The 14,615-nt window shown below is 41.8% G+C and overlaps 1 protein-coding gene across 3 annotated transcripts in view; it reads right to left on the bottom strand.

The window, feature by feature from the left end:
• The window catches only part of ADGRB3 (adhesion G protein-coupled receptor B3), a 784,090-nt gene that overhangs the window by 356,500 nt on the left and 412,975 nt on the right, over positions 1 to 14,615 (bottom strand). The window lies entirely within an intron of this gene.

Raw genomic sequence — 14,615 nt, 5'->3', positions numbered from 1 at the left:
CTGTCTCAATTTGCTACTGGCCCAACGCATGTGTCGGGACATACTCTTGATTTGATCTTTGCCACTGGACACGGAGATGGTGATCTGGAGGTGGGGAGTTTTTCATTGACCCCATTGTCATGGACAGATCACTGCTTGCTGAAGTTTAGGCTTACAGCCACCCTTTCCCTCCGCAAGGGTGGGGGACCTATTAAGTTGGTCCGACCTCAGAGACTAATGGATCCTCAGGGTTTTCAAAGGGCTCTGGGGGATTTTCCGGCTGATAAGACAGGCGGTCCTGTCGAAGCCTTGGTCGCACTGTGGAATGCGGAAATGACCCGGGCTGTGGACACGATCGCTCCTGCGCGCCCTATCCCATGCAGAGCTCATGCAACCCCATGGTATACCCTGGAACTGAGAGTGATGAAGCAAGAGAGGAGAAGGCTTGAGTGCAGATGGAGGCGTACTCCTGACGGATGCACTTATGCCTTGGTAAGTGCCTCCACTAAGCTGTATACAGAAGTGGTGAGGGCAGCGAAAAAGCGACACTTCTCTGCCACCATTAAATCATCCCTCAACCGTCCAGCGGAGCTTTTTAAAATTGTCCGAGGGCTTTTACACTCTAGTCCTCAGGATATTATAGAATCTTCGGAAACCCGCTGTAACGAGTTCGCTGGGCACTTCCAAGACAAAATCTCATGCATCCGCCGGGACTTAGACTCCAATATTATGGCAGTTAAACCTAATGAGGTATCCGGAGCACGGTCTTGTCCTCATTTATTGGATGAGTTTCAGTTGGTACAGCTCGAGGACGTTGACAAGGTGCTTGGACTGGTGCGTGCAACCACTTATGTACTAGATCCTTGCCCCTCTTGGCTAGTGAAAGCTGGCAGGACTGGAACAGCCGGCTGGGCCAGGGAAGTGATAAATGCCTCCTTGAGAGAGGGAGTGGTCCCTAGTTGTTTGAAAGAGGCAGTAGTGAGACCACTCCTGAAGAAACCTTCCCTGGATCCAGATAATTTGAACAACTATAAACAGGTAGCGAATGTTCCATTCCTGGGCAAGATCTTAGAACATGTGGTGGCCAGCCAGCTCCAGGTGCTCTTGGATGAAACCAATTATCTAGATCCATTTCAATCCGGTTTTAGGCCCGGTTTTGGCACTGAAACAGCCTTGGTCGCCCTGTATGATGACCTATGTCGGGAGAGGGACAGGGGGAGTGTAACTCTGTTGATTCTCCTTGATCTCTCAGCTGCTTTTGATACCATCGACCATGGTATCCTTCTGGGGAGACTCACAGAGTTGGGAGTTGGAGGTACTGCTTGGCAGTGGCTCTGCTCCTACTTGGTGGACTGCCTCCAGAAGGTAGGGCTTGGGGAGCATTGTTCGATACCCTGGACTCTCCATTGTGGAGTCTCGCAGGGATCGGTTCTGTCCCCTATGCTTTTTAACATCTACATGAAGCCGCTGGGTGCGGTCATCAGGAGTTTTGGAGTGCGTTGTTACCAGTATGCTGATGACACGCAACTCTATTTCTCCTTTTCATCTTCATCAGGTGAGGCTGTTAATGTGCTGAACCGTTGCCTGGCCGCAATAATGGACTGGATGAGACCTAATAAACTGAGGCTCAATCCTGACAAGACGGAGACGCTGCTGATGGGTGCCTTCTCCGCCCAGATGGTGGATGTTCAACCTGTTCTGGATGGGGTTACACTCCCCCTGAAGGAACAGGTTCGTAGCTTGGGGGTTCTTTTCGATCCATTCCTGTCTCTCGAGGCTCAGGTGGCCTCGGTGGCACGGAATGCGTTCTACCACCTTCATTTGGTAGCCCAGCTACGTCCCTATCTGGAAAGCGATGACCTCACTTCAGTCGTGCATGCTCTGGTAACCTCTAGATTGGATTACTGCAATGCGCTCTATGTGGGGCTGCCTTTGAAGACAGTTCGGAAACTTCAGCTAGTGCAAAACGCAGCTGCTAGACTGTTGACGAGGACCAGGCGGTCCGCACATATAACACCTGTCCTGGCTCGTTTGCACTGGCTACCTATTTGTTTCCGGGCTAAATTCAAAGTGCTAGTTTTGACTTATAAAGCCTTACACGGCGCGGGACCACAATACCTAGCGGAACGCCTCTCCCGATATGAACCTACCCGCTCACTACGTTCAACATCAAAGGCCCTCCTCCGAGTCCCGACCCACAGAGAGGCTCGGAGGGTTGTAACAAGATCCAGGGCCTTTTCAGTAGTGGCCCCCGAATTATGGAACAGTCTCCCTGATGAGGTACGCCTGGCGCCTACACTTTTATCTTTCGGCACCAGGTTAAAACCTTTTTATTCTCCCAGGCATTTTAACCAGGCTGTTTTACTGTTTAATATGTATGCTTTTTACTGACCTTTGTAATTTTATTGTATTTTACTCTATGTTGTGCACCGCCCTGACAGCCTTTTGGCTGTGGGCGGTATAGAAATCGAAATAAATAAATAAATAAATAAATAAATAAATAAATAAATAAATAAATAAATAAATAAATAAATAAATAAATAAATAAACAAACAGCAGCTCTGTAGGACCACCGGCATTCCTGGTGTCCAAACAACTCACTTTTCAGTCGCAGAGACTGGAAGTTAATTTTTATTGTATAAAATACATTTTTATTGTATTGCCATCCTGGGCTTCTGCGGGAGGAAGTGCAGGATATAAATTCAATAAATAAAATAATTTTAGAAGATTGCATAATTTTAAAAGAGGATGTGGGTGTGAGAGGGCAGAGTGTGACTATTATGAAGGGACCTTTCACTTCTAAATTTGCCACTACACTACTGATCATAAGGGATATTTGTTAGCATGTACAAATGATTGGCAAGTTTCTCCTCCTATGAATACTCTGGGTTGGGTAATTTTAGAGATGGCTTATTTAATACCCCTCTTTGGATGGCTATGGTCTGAAGGCACATAAGGCCAGCTCCCTGCTGAAGCTAAGCAGGGTCAGGTCTGGTCAGTGCCTGGATGGGACTGCCTGGGAACCATATGTAAGTCGCCTTGGGTTTCAATCATGAAAAGAAAGGTGGGGTAGAAATGTAATAAATAAATAATAATATAATAAAAATAAAATAGTGTTGGAGTCTACATATAATAAAAAGAAAGGACCAATTCTGCCTTCAGTTTTAGCAACTAGAGACACATGGCATACAATGGCTTGTCAGTTACAATTTGATCCATACACCCATGCTAAATTAACTTTATGGGGCAATCCAGATTTGAAGACAGACAGCTTTTTTGTGGAATGGATTGAATATGGGATATATACATTAGTTCCACTGATAGGTTCAGATGGAGAAATTTTGTCATTTTCTATTTTACAGCTTATATATCAGTTACCGATGACTTTGGAATGGCAATATCTTCAATTACAACATTTGCTGGTATCTATTTATGAACCATCTGCTCTGAGTGCTTCAGCATCTCCTAAATTGTTGGAGGTAATTACTGGATCCTTACAGAAAGCTAAAAGCTGTAACAGTTGTTTATAAAAGTTTAATAGATCTTTGCAGGGCAGAAGTTCAGGAAATCAGAGAGATGTGGAATAGGGAATTAGAATGTATTGTACTGCCTAAACAATGGAAAACTGCTTTAGAATCTATACAGAATGTTTCCTCGGATCTGAAACTGAGATTGATTCAGCAAAAATTAATATTTCAAGTATAGTGGTCTCCACAATGACTGTACAGGAAGGCACTGTTCAGTACAGACAGATGTTGAAGGTGTAATGCTGAGAATGCCTCATTGAGGCATATGATGTGGGCTTGTTCAGTGATATGTTATTTCTGGTCTAAAGTTGTATTAATTTTGTACTGCTGAAGTCCTTGATATCTGCAAATGTTCATGCACTTTTCAATTATATTTCTGTAGTATGGGGGTTAACAGCAGGACAACAAAAGTGGATTTTGCAAGCCCATATGGTAGCTAAGAGACTTATACTTCAAGTCTGGAAGGATAAATACACACCATCTATTATGCAATGGAATGAGGACCTTACTGCTCTTGCTATATTTGAACATATTTCATGCAGACATCAATTTTGAGTGGATACCTATTTGGACATCTGGAAGGTTTATATTAACTTAGCTGCTTAATTCAAGATGCATGGTTATTGTATCTGAAATGTAAACTGATAAGAGATTTTATTGTTATTAGTAGCGTTCATATATTATTTATTTTTCTTTTTTGTATCTTTAATATTTTTATTTATTTTATTTCATTATTTTTTCTTTTTCTTTCCTTTTAGTGTTACATTTTATTGTTAAATTTTCAAATAAAAATATTTTTTAAAATAAACTGATGCAGCCCAGACATTTAGGATGACTCCACCCTAGTTTGATGACACTAATCAGGTCCGGTTTCTGAGCCCATCACCTCCTAGCCACACCTCCTAAGCTGCCTTGAGGGATTCCTGTCCTTGACATTGCTCTGAGCCCTTTGGCTCTAAGTAGGTGAGTCAAAGAGATCTCAGAATGGTTTCATTCTCTGTCCCCCTGAGCCCTTTGGCCCTGAGGTGCTGGTCTATGGTAACCTCCTTCACCAACTAGCTGATGCCTCAGGGTGCCTGCCAGTCCCCATATTTTATACTATCCCTTTAGTGGAATTCTCCCAGTGGAGACGTGTTTTGTAGGGGGGATTTTAAGACACTGAGTAAGACACTGCAACAACAGGGCAGAGTACACATTAAAAAAATTAAACATCCAGATTCAGCTGAACTCCCAGAGCTAATCTGGGCCACTGCGGGAACCTCCTACTCTATTTCTGAAGGAGAGCAACCAGTACTACTTTGTGCTGGGTGGTTTTTTGTTGCAAATGCATGTGGAAGGTGGTTGCTGGCTTTTATTCTGCCCAGCATCCCATCTCCCATTGGCCACCCAGCACAAGGGTGGTGTTTTCAGGCTGTTGAGATCCTACCCTTCCAAGTGGGATAGCCAGTGATGGCATTGCCCATCTGGCCTCATGCTCACTTCTCTGGATTTCAAGACCACCCCAACCTGTTTGTGGGGGAAAGGGACAAGATTGGGTAAACATTTTAGACTACCGCTGCTGCAACACAAAGGACATTATGTTAATATTATGTTTTGTTTCAGGCACTCAGCTGGACATTTTTCCTGGAAAATTTTGTTTTTCATACAAAAGTTTGAGAAAGGTTAGCATTTCATGTTTGCATGATTTGCAAAATAGCCATACTGTAATGGTAAGAAATGAGATGTTGCACTTAATCTGGGTTCAGATTCCCTTATCAATGGAAGTGGGATTTGTAAAAGATGGCAACATCCTGCTTCAGTGCCACTAGCAATGGGTGACCCATCCCACTTTTCTCTTCTTGCCACCAACTGCTTCTTTGTCAACTAAGATCAAGGGATGCAGGATTCATATTGCTTTACAGTGGACTATTCATGAGTAGAGGGATTGCTTGCCAAATTCCAAGTCTCTTGCCTGGTAACTTCAGCCTTATTCTCTCTCCTGAATTCACAGACACTTTAAACCTGTAGCATAGCCCAGATGGTCTAAGCAACATTGGGAGACAAATAGCCTGTCCATCTAATCCTACCTCAGGCAAACTCTTATGGTCACCTCTGCCGATGGTCACCTCTGCCGATGGTCACCTCTGGAGTCTGATGAAAGATGAGGGACAAAGGAATACAAGGACCATATTGGTATTTATGGTCTTCTGTGCCCACTTGGTTTTGAGTGACAGGTTGCTAGACCCAGCCAACTGCAGGATGGGTACATAATTTGCCCTGGGCGCCTACTGGGAAGAAGGGTGGGTAGAATAAATAAATAAATAAAATAAGTGAGCTCAACACCATTGGGAAGATGGGAGATGGGCTGTCAAAGTGTTAACTACAGCTGAAGTTGTCCAACTCCCCTGCTAGATAGTAAGCTTTCCTCAACTTGTGCATTCAGACTTGGCAGAGGGAGATGTGACATTACAGCAGAACATAGATATCTTAAAGGAATATGCTACAGCAGGTCAGAACTTTGTGAAAGGGTTATCCTTAATAGTAGGCACATAACCAGGTCAACATCACACTGTGATAATACACCATATCCATTTTAGGCAATCTTGCAATGTAGCTCTAGGATTTTATATGAATGAATCACATTCGTTTTTGCAAAACTGACTCCCACTCTGGAATCAGGTATGATATGTTAATTTTGCAAAACAGCATGAGGTGTTTTGTTTTGTTTTAATGTAAATAATAAGCACCTTGCTGATCCAGGACTCATTTTAAAGAAAATAAACTTTCTTGACTTTCCTGTGCTTCTTAAAATATGCATGGCAGTTGAAACCTAGTCCATTTCATGATGGCATGCAATGAAGTGTAAAATTAACAAATACACTGCAGTGCAAAATTGTGCACCATTCAACTTACTCATAAATCATTTATGTACATGTTTGATAATCCTGTTTCTTACATTTTCATTCCAGGTTTCAACCAAACTAATTTATCTGCATTCTTTTTCTTTCTTATGTGTTTGATTACTGTTAGCTTTATGCATGATACTGATGAGGAAACAAAACTGCAGTCTTGACATACAACTCAGTATATCAGCATTACAAACACACGGTTTAAAAACAGAATTTTTATATCATCATCTTTTTAAATTATTATATGGCACATATGAAATCCAAGAGCAAGATCTAACTAGGCTGCAATGCTGTGCACATTTACGTTGTAGTAAGTGTTGTTGAACTCAATGGGACAAGTATAGGATTGGGTTTTTAAAAGTCACTTATTTCAATGGGAGAATCAAACATAAATATCTCTCCTACTGAAAACACAGGAGTCCTTTGTGGCCTTTGTCCAAGTACTTAGTTATCTTTTGCAATTTGCCAGAAATTCAACTTGCACAAAATAGTACTTATAATAGATGGGTAAAATATTTAAACAGAAATTCTGAGTGCTCATGTTTCTATCTGTGTCTAATGTTAAGGTTGTGCCCAACAACAACAACAACAACAACCTGGTCCTATTTACCCCAGGGCATGGTCTGAAGGCACATGAAGCCACTATCTTGCTAAAGTTAAGCAGGTTTGGGTCTGGCCACTGCTTAGATGGTTGATTACCTGGGAACCATGCGTATGCCGCCCTGAGTCCCATAACAGAAGAAAGGTAGGATTACAGATGTGAGGGACCAGGGGAAATTTGAGGGGGGGGCATTCCTATTTTTCCAGTTTTTTTCCAGGCCTTCACATCTATATATGGGATCTAAACAAAGGTGGCACGTATCCATTGAGTTTGGTAGGGTATAAGGCAGGAGGCCAAGCCAGTGGTAAACTGAGCCAACTAATTCAAGTTTTGTCTTCATCCTCCTTCCTGCCGAGTTCTACAAGGAGCAACACTGAGAATATGGAGTAGGAAACTGATAGCCAGTGCCATCCTCTGGACTGAATGTAAGTATGAAGGCAGGTAGGTGGGAGGCTGGCAGAGGGTACACTGAAGTGCTCTTTCTGCCCTAATGGACCAGTCTCCACTGGATATAAATGGAAACAGATAGATGCGCTTCTACTTTTGGAGAGCAACAATTTATTTTTTTATGTGTTTTTTCCCCCTGATGGGTTCAGTACTACTTCAGTGCTCTGTAGACTCATCAAAAGCCATTTTGAGTGGTTTTGTCAGCAGTGTGCTGATGGAGACAAAAATGCCTTGGCCCAAAAGCTGTAATATGCTAAATGAACCTTACAGTACCCTAGCTTTTTAACCCCCTGCCACGATAGAAACAAACAGCCTTAAGAAAATTCCCTCCAGTCAAACTATTGTGCTGAAGGACCACAGAAATGCCCCAATACCTCAAGACAGGGCTGAGAAGAAACGGGGTATCAAAAAGGGGACATGTTTGCTTCTGAAGCTACCATATGGTATCCCAATAAAAGCTAGCTTCTGCTTAACTATGTTTAATCAAAGCAGTGGCGTCACTAGGGTTGGTGTCACCCGGTGCGGCCCTCAGCGCTTTGTCTCCCGAGAGTGTGAGTGATCACGCGCGCAGCGCACGCGGCCGAACAACGGGGCCCAGGAGCGCGCCGCCGCGCTGCCACCGCCGCCACTGCCACCTTCTAACAGCCGAGGAAGGCAGCCGGCGCGGCACACGAAGGCTCTCGTTGGAGCCTAGGCAGTGCGGGGGGGTGGCTGTGGGTGTCACCCCGTCTGGTGGAGTCATCCGGTGCGGCCCGCACCTGCCGCACTGCCCCAGTGACACCCCTGAATCAAAGGTCTTATTCTCAGCATTAGCACAGTGTTTCAGGGCAAAACTATACATGATGCTCGACACAGGGCTGCCAATGAAAATTGAAGCCCCATGTCAAGCTCTCCATCCTATCTTGTCTAGGATTATATGTATAATTTCCCTGCCTGCTGCTCCATATCACTGGCTGCTCCCAGCAGGTGTAGAGAAATAAAACAGGCATGTCTGACTAAATGTTATAAGGAGAAAGAACTTGGCAAGTGTGTGTTCCATCCTCATTCTGTTTGTGAACAGGAGCCCACTGGAATTTTGAATCAGCACTTTCTTTCTTGTCCTTGGACCACATGCCATTCTGCTATGTTTTAGAAGACTTGTGATTGTTTTTCTGTGGACCAATATGACTATATATCTGGCCAAACTGTAGATTCTAAACACAGATTATTGTTATAAGTAAATAAATGCCATTGTGTACTAAGTATGATGCAATGGGATTTGTTCCTTTGGCATACTAAAAGCAAAAAAAAAGAGTGACGTAGGTTCATTAGATTGCTGTAGTTATTAGGATAAATACATATTAGCACAGCAAATTATCCTGAAACGCTGTGCGGTTTTGTTTTGTTTTGGCAATGTAGCCTTGAATGGAACATTGGAACTTGCTGACTCCTGAGCCTTCCCCTGCAAATACTAAAATTTCTTTGCCTCCTCACTACTGAAATGTAAGACTGCTGTCTTGAAAAAGAAGGGATATTAGGGGCTGGATCACAGCTCCATAACTTTGTGACGCTTGGCAAGTATAGGATGCTACTTTGGTGGTCACAGCACAAACCATGTTTTGTGCTATTGTAGCTAAAGCACTTCCTTATGATCAGCACCTTCTATATCATTCATTTTACATAGTCTGTACTGCAGGTAGATGTGGCAAGAAGTCAAGGACCATGGTGGAAGACAGGAGCTACTTCTAAGGTTATTTCATCTGGCAACAAATTAATATGCTGCCATGGGAATCTAAGATCACACGAGGGAGAAGGAACAGGAAGTGTGATGATTCACACTACAAGGGAACCAAGTTACAGGATACATGTGTACTGTATGTAAGTCAAATGGCTCAAAAGACAAAAAGGAACAGCTGGAGCAATTGCTTCACAGGCAGCAAACTGCTGTTGCTACTGTTCTCTTCTGTTTGTGTGTGTGTTACTACAGAAGTCTGCAAGTGGGATGGGGAATACTGTGGCTTCTTAGCTCACACATCTAATTCACTAAGATTACCATTAATAAAAGCTGGAATCCGCTTGGCAACTCAGCCAATCCACTTAATGCTTTCAGCTGTTTTTTTAATTTATTTTTGTTTTGATAATGGAATGCCTAACCAATTTGAGGAAGGTTTATGTGGACTAGGCTGTTCAGATTTCCATCACAGTCAGCTTCATGTATTATTACACAATTGGTCATGAAAATAAGGTTCATTTAGTTCTGTCCAGGATACTGGTGTTTTGAAATATCAACGTGTGTGAAATTTTATGACCAGTGGAAAAACATAGATATCTGTATCTATATTGGTATCTGAGCAAGACAAAGATTTTGCAGTGCTTTGGAGACTACTGTTAAAGTATAATTTCAAGAGTTAGAAACATAGCAACTAGTATTTTAAAGCAAACCAGTTAGGACTAAAAGGTTTTATCGACCATGAAAATTATCTATGATACAAACATGTGAAGCCTCTCCACACTGACTCACACCATTGGTCCATCTAGCTTAATACCATCTGCTCTAGGATTAGCCAATGTGGTGCTCTCCATATATTGTTGGACTACAACTCCCATAATTCCATTTTCTATACTGGCTAAAGCTGATGGCAGCCAGAGTCCATCAATATATAGAAAGCATCACATTGCCTATCCTTGATCTACTCCGACTTGCAGTCATTCTCCCAATTCTGGGGTAGAGATCTTTTCCAGTACTGCACTCTGAGTTCCTTTAAATGAAGGTGTTGGGACCTCATAGGTGCAAAGCATCAGATTCTATCCCTTCCATATTACTCTAGGTATTCAAAATATGAAATATGACATCTGGACTGATAAATATGTGGGCTTTTGAGAGGGAATCCCGTAGAAAAATATTCCCAAGAGAGTCAGTTTTGTAATTTAAGAATAGCAGTCAGATCTCTTTACCCCTAAGAAAGATTTCCAATGGAAAAACATTTGGCACTCATCGTTCTTACTCTGCCAGAATAAAACTCAAGCACTAGATTGAGGCTTGCATCTCCTCTTACAGAATCATTTTTCTGGTACTGAACATCCTTTGCCTGGGATTTCTCCATGGTCTCCAAGCCCCTTAAGATACCATACAGAATGGTTAAAAATTGCAGTATTGCCACCACATGGAAGGGTGTGGTTTGTGTGCCAATACTTATCTCTCACTAAGATTAAAAAAATGAGAAAGGTGATTGGATTCTGCAGTCTAAAACAGAACCATGAATGGAGTCAAGATGAACCCAGCCTTGCAGTTGTAGCATTCAGTATTTGTTTTGGACAGAAGAAGCATCAAAGGAATCCTAGAAACATAGGAATCTGCCTTGAGTCAAACCGTTGCTCTAACTAGCTCAGTTTTGTTTACATTGACTGGCAGTAGCTCTTCAGGGTTTCAGACAGGGAGCCTCCTGACTCACATGCAAAGTTCCTGAGCATAGCATAAGCATACTATATAGCAGCCTTTCCCAATCTTTGGGTCCCCAGATGTTGCAGGACTATAGCTTCCATAATTTATGACCATTGGCCATGCTGGCTGTGGCTGATGGGAGTTGTAACCCAGCAACATGTGGAGACCCAAAGGATGGGAAAGGCTGCTATAGAGAATAACCATGGCCTCTTTCTCTGGCTGAGCTGCTTTTGACAAAGCAGAGAAAGTGAAGGCAGCTTGCCTCAGGGATAACCATTTTGGGAAGCTCAGTCTCCCCAATCTTCCAACATGATCTTTCCTGAACAATGAGATAAGATCAAATGCTGCAATCTACCGGGAGAGGCCAAGAGAAAACAGAGCATATATCAAATGGAATAAATAAGAGAACCAGAATGAACACACTTCACGGTCCATATTCTTGAAATGTAAAAGTTTCAGAGAGGGGATATTTCTCAGCCACCATGGTTTTGAGGCTACTCAAGCTTCTAATCACTGCTATTTAGATTACAAATGCAATGTTAATTGAATTCATGTCTATTTTTGCCCTGAGATGTGTCCTAAAACTTACCAGGAATAAATCAATATTCACCAATGAATAGCTTCTCAAAAATGTTTTTCCTGTTTCCTAGAGGATACATTAACAGCATGTGAGATTATTAAAGTATTACTGTGCACAAACTTCTAATATGTTAAAATGGACTGATTTGCTTGTCACTTTAAACCAGGGGTTTACAACAACATCTGAAGGGTACCATATTGGCTACTCCTGCTTTAAACCATAGTTAAGCTTAAATACATTGTTTTTATTATTTATTTACTCATGGTGCAATTACATAAAAAGGACAAATCCTACCTCACTTTACTAAAAGATGAACACCAATACAGGTTAGGGTATCGTTGTACCATATGATCCCAATTAAAAGCCACATGCCTGGGTAAATGTCTTTGCCTGGTACCTAAATGTTGTTATTGATGGCACCAGGCTCACGTCTCTTTGAAGAGGTGGTTTAAAGGTGAACACACAGTGTGCTGGTGCATGGGGAGAAAACTGTGGCTGTTTCACTCCCCTCTTGCTCCTGCTGCTGTCGTGCTACCAGGAACTAAGCCATGGTTTGACTTAGTGCAGGGATTCCCAAATTGTGGTCTGTGGATCATCAGTGGTCCACAAACTTCATTCAGGTGGTCTGTGGCATGTGTGTGAAGAACACTAACAATTTGAATTTTATAGAATTCTGTTGAATCCAAATTGTAATACAACAAAATACAATAAATAAAAGAAGCAATAAAAATCATACATCATCTAGTACAGCACATGACAACTGCAACAACAGGCAGAAAAACAATTAAATGCTCAGCCAAGACCCTCAGAAATTTTCAAGTGGTCCATGTGGAAAAAAGGGTTGGGAACCCTTAGTGTTATGTCTGAATGTAGGCTTATAGTTTGTGTCCCCAAAACAAACCACAGGTGACAAGCCAAACACAAGCCTTGGTTACAGCTCATGATTTGTTTGGAGAGAGAAAGACCATGAGCCTGAATTCAGACATAATGCCCATCTAAACCATGGCTTGGCAACAGCAGCAAGAGTGAAGTAGAAGAGAAGTAGCTCTGATTTCCTCTCCATGCTGCTGCACAGTCACCTTTAAACCAAGTTAAACTTAACTGTGGTTTAAAGTGACATGCAAACCAGGCTCATGAATGCATGGCCCAGGTACTGGCTGTTGATTCTTCTGATTATAGTCACCTAATACAATACAATGAGGACCGGTTTCACTGAGAGCTCCCCTAATTTCCTGGAGTCAGCAGTGAACAAGCAAAAGCTCCTAACTAGAAAAAGTTTACTTTCTTGTTGGATCGGTGCCAAAGTGATTGCCAAGTATGAGCTGCAAAACAACCAAAGCAAAATGTCATCCGTTTTTGAAGGATGTGAGGACATCCCAGGTTTGTGTGATTTATAAACAGCGGATCAGACTCTCAATCTGCCACATATGAAAAATTTGATGTTATAGAATGAAGTATAAGTATAAGCATAGGGTGATGGAGACCGGGAGAAAAAAACAGCCTTACTATTATACATCTGTTCAATGGCACAATGCTGCACATTTTATTTAGATTTATAAATCCTAAGTATCCTTCCATTCTAGCATGCTGGGAGCTTTCACTGCAATTTAAAACCTACAGTATCAGAATACAAATTCCATAACAATCAAATAGAGTAAAACACTCTATCATAAATCACTGCTGAGAAAAAAATAGTAATGAATCATAAAACAGCCTCAGTTAACATTATGTCCTTAATGTCCATTTTTCCCTCAAGAAGTTAGAGAAAAAGTGATGGCAAAATGTAAGGGGGAAAAAAGAATGCTATTCTGACCTCTTGTGGGTGATCAGCTTAAGCTCTGAGGCAGGAGAAAAAACACCAGCCCCATAAAATGCACAAACAGCATGCAGTTGTGATAGCCATTTGATAAATTACAGAAGTGTAGCAAATGGTACTTAGCATCAATCTTTTATGGTCCCACCTCCTCTCAGATGACTAAAACATCTCCTACTGGATTGTTTCTATTATTGAAAATCTTTAAGCAGCTTCAAGGAACAGCCATTTAAAACTAGTGAAATATTTCTTTGCCTGAAATTTGGAACATTTTCCTACCGTAGGTTCTTTTATGCCATTTTCAGGAATTCCAGAATACGTTACTGCAATACTTTATTTTATTTATTTATTTATTATTTTATTTATATCCTGCCCTTCCTTCCAGCAGGAGCCCATACTTTGCATGGGTGGAGGAGGGAGGACAGGTGATATAGAGCCAACTTATACAAGAGCCCACTGCAGTGCAGAGGCTTACTCCAACACGGAGCTAAGTTATACAAGCTCTGCTCTCCCTTTCTTTTACAGGAGTGAACTGTTAGGGCTCCTCCAGGTGACTTATTTATTGAGCATTCATCCTCATTTGCTTGCGCAAAGCTTACATAAAGGTTGGATTATATGTAGTCTTTATTGTGCATTCACTCTGATGTGTGAGTTATACAACTATGAGCATTTATCCTGCATTCATCCTGATTTGCCTGCAGGGTGTTTACACATATTCCTGTCAGTCATTTGTTTTTCTCACACTTTTCAGTGCATTTCCCTATCACCTTCCAAACTGCAATAAATACATGCTTTTTTTTTTTAAGTGGATTTGTTGCGCTAGGGCAACAGAGTGTTTTGATCCTCTTTAAATGCACAAACCTAGATTTACATTTTGAAATTGAATCACTCCTGCAAAATACTGACAGTCTGGAGGACCATTCGTAATTACCTCCTCCTACTAAATCACTGAGTATGTTTTAAATATAGATAAGAACAGCAGACAACTACGCTAACTTCTACTAAACACATACAAAATACTTGAAATGTTTCTTCAGAATCAGTGGCTTATGGCAGCACCCAGAATAGCAGGATCTAATTGCTTTTTGTGACATAAGTTTAATCATGATGAAGAAAAGTAGTTTACGAGTCACAATAAAAACAATAAAGAGTTTTGCAGCACCTTGCTTTTGTTTAGCACACTTTCCTCACTCAGGGCTATCTGAAGGAGGAATTAAATATTAAAAGAAACACAAAATGTAAATGTACTGCCTTCAAGTCAATTCCGACTTATGGCGACCCTATGAATAGGGTTGTCATGAGGCTGAGAGGCAGTGACTGGCCCAGGGTCACCCAGTCAGCTTCATGGCCATGTGGGGA

This window comes from Rhineura floridana, chromosome 4, assembly GCF_030035675.1.
Source record: "Rhineura floridana isolate rRhiFlo1 chromosome 4, rRhiFlo1.hap2, whole genome shotgun sequence".
Classification (NCBI taxonomy): Eukaryota; Metazoa; Chordata; class Lepidosauria; order Squamata; family Rhineuridae; genus Rhineura; species Rhineura floridana.
Note: the sequence above shows the minus strand (reverse complement) of the source record. Positions and strands in the feature narration are given on the sequence as shown.